A 7,847-nucleotide genomic window follows, 5' to 3' on the forward strand; every position below is an offset into this window, starting at 1 on the left:
AAGCTGCCTGCCTATTGCCCCATCCCTGGTTTCTTTGGGCTGCGTGGAGGCACGGCGACCCCGGAAAGGCCTCCTGCCCCATCCCTGGCTTCCTTCGGAGGTGCTGCCCCTGCCTTTCTTTGTTCACCCGCTGAGGCAGACGGGCAGAGAAACCCTCTGGAGCTCCCCCTGCCTTTCTCTGAATCTCTGAACCAAGCTGGTTGCCTACCATGGCGATACGGGCTCCAGTTTACAACTCAGCTGTTTGCCTCCCACCCTTGTCCCGTGGGCATATCTCACTCTTTAAGTTCGCTACCACCACTCATGGAATTGTCACTGCCTTTTTAGAAGGACAGTGAGACCCCTCTGGCCGAATCTCCCTATTTAGAGATGAAATCTCCAATCTTTGGGGGATCCCTGGAAAGTTGGCAACCCAAGGGTCTGGTTTTTCCTTGCTTTTCTGGGCTACCCCCTCCCTTTGGTATTGTGCAAAGCAGGGAAGACTATGTGGTCAGAGCACAACACATATTATTAGCCCAAATTAAAGGATTTATTTAACTATTTACACAGTTATGGCGCACACACACACTGTGGGGGTAAGCACACACTATAAACCAATAGGGCATAAATCAAGAGGGATTAAACACAATCCTCTTTTCCTACACACAATAGTCTCTACCTCTGGAGGTTGTGGGCTCACCTTTACTTCAGCCTCTCTCTCTTGCCCAAGAGAGCAGGAAAACTTCCATTCATTTCCCAGTCCAGCCGACTGTGGAGTGGCTGAATTTCTGCTGCTCCCCGGGACAAAGACTACCTTGAGACAGTCCCTGTTTTCCCACACTTTTTGGCCTTGAGGCAGCTAGGAACTGTAGGCCAGCAGATGAGGAAGCCCCATTCAAACCAGTGAGTGATACCCTTGCAGGCCCCTCTCTGGAACGACAGCTCAATTAAACTTTATGGGGGAACAAATAACCACAGCCATCTTACAAACACAGGTAACTGCCATTTCATGACACCTACCAACAGCCACTGAGGGAAAAGTCAGTCTCACACAGGAAAAGTGTCTTCATCAAGAGAGAAAGCCATTTTGCCAGTAATTCTGACAGGGCACAGTGGCTGAAGGGGGAGTAGGCGGGGAAGAGGAGCAGACCCAGCACACAGCCAGTGGCACCCAAGTACTCTTGAGTAGTGGCTGATGGGCCAATGGCTGAGGGAGAGCATGGAATCTTGCCACCCCAAAACAGGATTATTATATAGGAGAGATGGGGTGGTCATAAATAGCATTCCCATATCAAGCTGTAATTGGTAAGAGCTATATTACTATAATGTCATCATATAACAACAATCTAAAGCAACAAAGTTCCCACATTTTTCTAAAAAAAACCCAAAAGGGATCTCTAGCCTTGGACAGCTCAGTCCTGAGGGCTAATGAAGTAGTGGCAGCCAGCCACCAATACAAAAGCAGTGGCACTAGTCAGATCCCTGTGGAAATTCCACTGGTGGTAGAAACAACATGTGCTCCTCCATGAGGTGCAGCAGACCACATAGGAAGCATGCCATAGTCCATTACAACTTAACAGCACCCACCCATCAGGCAGGGGTGCGTAATAACTCATGAGGAACTGGCACAAATGTATTTTAAAAGGGGCAGCCATTTCTCACTTCTCATATTTCTGTTTTAACCATTTGAGAAGCCAAGGTTACCAATGTGAAATATCTGCAGGTCCAGTTGTAGATTGCTACTGGCCTACCGCCCTAAAATTCTGAAATAATATGACAAGGAAAAAGCTGCCATGAAATGTAGAGCTTTGTCTTTTGTTTTGTCCTCATTCTTTAAATAGGTCACAACAAAGAAGCAAAAGCACTTGTCTTCTTGGGTTGTTATTGGGGCCTATTGACGTTCCCCCCCGCCACTTATGATCCATTAGTAGTTATCCTACTGAAGACATATTCAATAACAGAGGCTTGTATTGAGCACGGATTCTAAGTTCACCACTGACACACTTATTACTGTCTGCTATCAACAAGAGTCATAAGATAACGGGAAGAAGAAATATTTCCTGCTGCTATAAAACATGGTGTATTCACTGGTGAAGAAGAAGAGACTGGATTTATACCCCGCCCTTCGCTCACCAAGGGAGTCTCGGAGCGGCTTACAGACTCCTTTCCCTTCCCTTTCCCACAACAGACACCCTGTGAGGTAGGTGGGGCTGAGAGAGCGCTGACAGAAACTGCTCTTTTTCAAGAACAGCTGTGCCAGACTGGTGGTGGACTAGGGAGCAAGATCCATGGCTTTAAAGCAACAGCATCCAATGTGGCAGCCTCAAAAAAACTCAGCTTGACATTTTTGCACAAGATGGACTCTTAACCATTGAAAAATGCTCTCTGTTCTCTATTTTTGTGTAGCCTTATTCAGGAGGATTAACTAAGGCCCAGTTCTCACTGAGGCAGTGAACCTGGGTCTGAACTAGACTGCTGTAGATTACAAGGCACATGACAGAATGCCCCTGAATGAAAAAATAATAATGCCATGTCAAGATTCTACTAGAATTGTCCTCACAGTTATCTAATCTTATACATATAGGAAATTTTTGTATGAAGATACATTTAGTCATGGGAGACCCCTGCCTGCAGCCTGAACTGGTACAAAGCAGACAAAGGGCCTAAATGTTGCAAGAGGGCAGAGCTGTGGTGTTCTTTTCTGTAGATAAACACAACACACGATATGGTGATGGTGTGCTATGAATTGCCACAATAGTATTCACACACAGCATTAGCTATGTTGACATATATGTCATGAGGAAGAGATAAGGAGATGTGTCTGTTCCAAGACTGTTATGCCTGGTCAAGCCTTCACTTGCAGTGTCTACAGAGGATCAGGGCTGCCAAATGGCTTCAAGAAAAAAAAATGTCCTGTCCCTTTAATAGAGGCTTAATAGGATGTTTTCTACCAGGTGATGTTATTTACTTCTAAGCCAGGGGTGGCCAAACTTGCTCAGCGTAAGAGCCACAGAATAAATGTCAGATGTTTGAGAGCCGCAAAACATGAACAAATATTATGTGCACGTTTTTATTTTAAAATATGCAATTTGCTTTTTTATTAACATTAAATGAAACTGCTAAAAATAAAACCAAAAGGGGTAAAAACAGATATTGATAATGATATTTGTCCAGTTATATTTATTTGTTTGCTAATGATATTTATTTGTCTAAGAGAGAGGAAAAAGAGAGAGGTGGAAAGAAAGAGAGAGAGAGAAACAAAGAAAGCAAATAGACAGGAGGGGGGGGGAGAAAAAGTATGCCTACCCTTCATTTCCCCAGCTGACCTGCTGGGAGCCGCACAATATGTGTGAAAGAGCCACATGTGTCTCCCGAGCTGCAGTTTGGCCACCCCTGCTCTATGCCATGAAAAGTTTCAAACGCCCATTCCCACACATTAGGCCTCCATTAAAGAAACAGGACATTTTTCTCCAGACCTGTTGGCAATTCTACAAAGGGGGGTGTATCCCAAAATTCCTGAACCAATCCTTCCCCAAATTTCCCCTTTCCTGTCATTACCATGATTTCCAGAATGGTAAACGCGTCAGGGTTCTTAGGCATTAAAACAGGATCCCCACCAAGAATCAGTGCTGTTTTTTTTTCTGTTCAAGAGTTTATTGTTGTCAGCAGGAGGAGGTGTCTTCTTTTTCTTTGATTCTTCTGATTCCCTGGCAACAGCATTCTCCCTCCCAACTGGATCCTTGCAAGGATTCAGGAAAACCTCCAGCCAATCACAATTGGAGAAAAAACCCAGTGAATGAATTTTTAAGTCCTGCAGATGTTGCTTTGAGCCAGGTGGCATTTTCAGAAGAATGAGAGAACCCACCCACCAGGAACTTCTTAAATGGTAGAAGTAAATAATTAGGTTACCTCTACAGTGAGCATTCATTGTGAAGACATGTTACTCCTAGCTTTCCTTGCCTGGCGAAAGGAAAATCACAGTTCTCAGTATCAGTGAATGTGGACAACACTCAGGTGCTAAGTCCATTTTCCATGTTGCACCTTACAAAGCTGTTGGCCATATTCACTCATTCATTCTTCCATTCTTGCATTGTTTTTCTCTCAATCAGGACAGACACTTGCAAAAGCCCTATTTCCTCCACACTGCTGTCCCCAGATGAGTTCCTATACCTAAAATCCCTGAAGGGAGCATGATAAGCGCACTTGGAAAATGTGCTTAGGAATGAGCTACTAAGCCGCACTTTGCCCGTGTGGCAGAGACCAGAGTTGACCACTTAGCGGTTATAGCTGCTATCTTATACCTACACAGGTTAGTCAAAACAATCTTGAACTGTTCCAATCTACTACAATTCTAATCCCTTTATAAAAATGCCCTCCTGAACATTTCTGTTTTGCATTCTGTGGAACGGTAGAAGAATGGGAACCATTATGACCTCCTCGGGGAAAAGATTCCACACAGATGAATCCAAAGCAGAGAATGCAGATGAATGGGCAGTTGCTGATCTTACCCATTTGCAAGGAAGCATCTTCAGAAGGTACTTTGAGGTTTGAGTAGATTTCTGTCACATTTCTATCATGCTGCTTTTTTTCCTCTCTCTCTCTTTTTGTTGTTGCTGTGTGTGGGGGGTTAAAGTTCCTTCATAGTCTTTCTTTCTTTCTTTCTTTCTTTCTTTCTTTCTTTCTTTCTTTCTTTCTTTCTTTCTTTCTTTCTTTCTTTATGATGTTGGATGACGATGCCTTTATTATATGAATAGCTCAGAATGCTTGGTTGATAGTTCTCAGAGGATACTCATGGCTATGAGACACCCCCTAGCATTTCTCTTAGGTATCCATGGAAGCTTGGAGATGTCCCCTCCCAGATTGGGGGGGGGAGATGAAGAGGTGTGTGTGTGTGTGTGTGTGTGTGTGTGAAGAAAGAGCTGAGCTTGTAATGCAACCAATAGTTGTGAGCTAAGAACTTCAAGAATATTATTATTCATTTCTCAAGCCAGTTGCTCTAGGAAGAAAATGTCTATTTAAAAATAAAATTCATACATTCTCCAGACTCCTCAAAATGTCAACTGGTTTTAAATTAGGTTTATAAGTTAATGCTTGAATTATGTCTTGATGTTGCTTAAAACCTTTCTTTTGAAAAATCAACCCATTTCTTTTTAAACACCAAAGGTTTTACATAGATGAATGTGACAATTCACTTTGCTTGCAGTTAAAGCCATTGCTCTTTCTTTGCAAACACCGCTACGTCTAAACAATTACCACCTGTTCAGCCAGCCATTCTGAGTCATGAACCTAACAAAGGCCCAATCTGACAAAAATTCATAACGATACTGTTAAATATCATGAGACACTGGGTATGAGTCCCTGCAGGAACACATTTCAGGTACAAGGATGCACTTAAATTGATTTTTGGAAAAGATAAATTTCTTCAGCCACACAGGGGAAAAACAGATGCTAAAAGCCAAACATATAACCAATAATACACTAATGTAAAAGAATCATGTCCTCACCTGGATAGCCCAGGCTAGCCTGAGCTTGTCAGATCTCAGAAGCTAAGCAGGGAAAACCCTGGCTAGTATTTGGATGGAAGACCTCCAAGGGATACCATGGGCATGACTTCTGAAACCCTACAGGGTCACCATAAGTTAGTTGTGACTTGACAACACTTTCCACCAAGAGAATCATCCAAATTGGTATTTTGGGGGAGGGGAAAGTCAGGAAGGAATGAAACAGGGATCCTCAAACATTAAAAAAAAATAAACCCCTCAAGGAATCAAAAGTTCACAGATGTGTGCATCCATAGTTCTAAATGTCACTGGACTTGCTGATTTTGCTATCTTAGCCTTTAGCCTTTACTGTGGTTGTTTTAACACTGAATAGATTTTCTATTTGTATTATTTTTTCCTTTCTTTTTTTTGCTGTAAATTAACTCAACTTCAGGTGTAAATCAACTCAACTTTGGTTGAGAGGCCATCTGGGTATATTCAAGAGACTATTTTGCTGGTTCAGTTCTTCTCGAGGGAGACTTTTTGTTAAGGGTTCACTTTCACATAAGTTTGATTAGATCACATTTACCTATCACACACATCAGAGCTATTCTTGGCAATGTCCCCCCCCCTCCCTCCCCATACGTTGCATTGCCCAGGTCTCCTTTGTGTTTGCAGCACAGCATGTAAACAAACTTATTTTAGCCTCAAAGCCATTGATGTAAATTTATTGTGACTACTGATTCCTAAAATTGCATACTCTTCCCACATCTTCCAGATTTTTCTACCTACTGACTGTAATTGAAACTGACAGGGAAAACAGAAAGAAAGAATAGAGAAGAGGCAGAGAAAGATCAAGTATCATTTTCCTGCCTGTGAGCACTTTGTCTGAAAACCAGGCTGTTTATAAAAATATCTATTTGTCTACATATTATATTGTATTTTGTAAAGCTTTGAATTGCCTATGACATGGCAAATGGCTTTGGTGATAGCTCTGACTTGGGGTGCTTTTAGTTTACAACCAAAACACTCATTATGGAACTCTCACAGTGTGCCAGCATAGCAAGCATTGCCTATTGAAATGAATGGACCAAACAGGCAGGGAAGGTGTGGAGTGGTTCACACAAGCATGTCTATGACTTAATGGCTGCAGTTCTGAAGCTCATCTTGTATTGCCTTCCATTATTGTTGGGACTGCACCAAAGATTCTCTAATTGCAATATTTGCTTCAGAAGTAGCATATTCAGTTGAGCCAGGTTACTGGGAATGGAGACACTGAGCTGCCAAACATTCACACTTCGGTTCCCTGGGATGTTGCTTCTTCTTGATACCATTTAGAAGAAGAAGAAAGAAGAAGAGATTGGATTTATACACCGCCCTTCACTTGGAGTCTCAGAGCGGCTTACAAACTCCTTTCCCTTCCCCTCCCCACAACAGACACCCTGTGAGGTGGGTGGGGATGAGAGAGCTCTTGACAGAAACTGCTCTTTTTCAAGGACAGCTGTGCCAGAGACTAACCCAAGGTCACATCAGCAGGTGCAAATGGAGGAGTGGGGACTCAAACCCGGTTCTCCCAGATTAGAGTCCACGCACTTAACCACTACACCAAACTGGCTCTTTGCCCTGTAAGTCTTATGCCTTGGTTGCTAACAAATTTTCTAGACTGTGGTGACTTGTGGTTTGGTTTGTGAACATTCTTGATGTCACCTTGTCAAATGCAGCATTGTGACATCATCAAAAGCACCATACCACTGATAAAAGTAAATGGTAGTTTGACCTTAGGTTGCCAACTGCTGGGAGAAAAAGAGTCCCATCCCTTTAATAGAAGCTTAATAGCTTTTATTTACCAAATAGCTTTTATTTACCAAAAATCACAGACAATGGGAGGTGCTTTTGACAGTTACTTACCTCCCAGCCACGAAGAGCTCCAGCTGCCCATTTCCACACACTAAGCCTTCATTAAAGGGACAGGACATGTTTTTCCAAGCCTGCTGGCAGCCCTAATTGATGAGAATGAAGACATAAGAACAGAGAAGAAGGAAAATGGCTTTGCGAACAGCAATGCAATAATGCAGAAAGGTTAGCACAAGTGCCACAAAAATCACAGACAATGGGAGGTGCTTTTGACAGTTATTAGAAAGAAAAGGAAACAACATAAGTAGCTTCACCTCCACTTTGGTTGCTATTTTTTTAACTCTGTCAGCATAGTCAAAAGATGAACTTTCTATCAACTTCCTACCTTTCATGGGATTTCAGAGGATATGGTACAGCTTCAGCACTGGGACTACACTTTCTGAGCACCCTAAGACTCTTCCCCCCCCCTCGAAAGTGTAGGAATGGCTTCTTGCTTTGTCAGTAGCCTCTGCATGCTTTGCTTTCAGTTGCCAA

Source organism: Gekko japonicus, unplaced genomic scaffold, assembly GCF_001447785.1.
Source record: "Gekko japonicus isolate JY-2015 unplaced genomic scaffold, Gekko_japonicus_V1.1 scaffold303, whole genome shotgun sequence".
Taxonomy (NCBI): Eukaryota; Metazoa; Chordata; class Lepidosauria; order Squamata; family Gekkonidae; genus Gekko; species Gekko japonicus.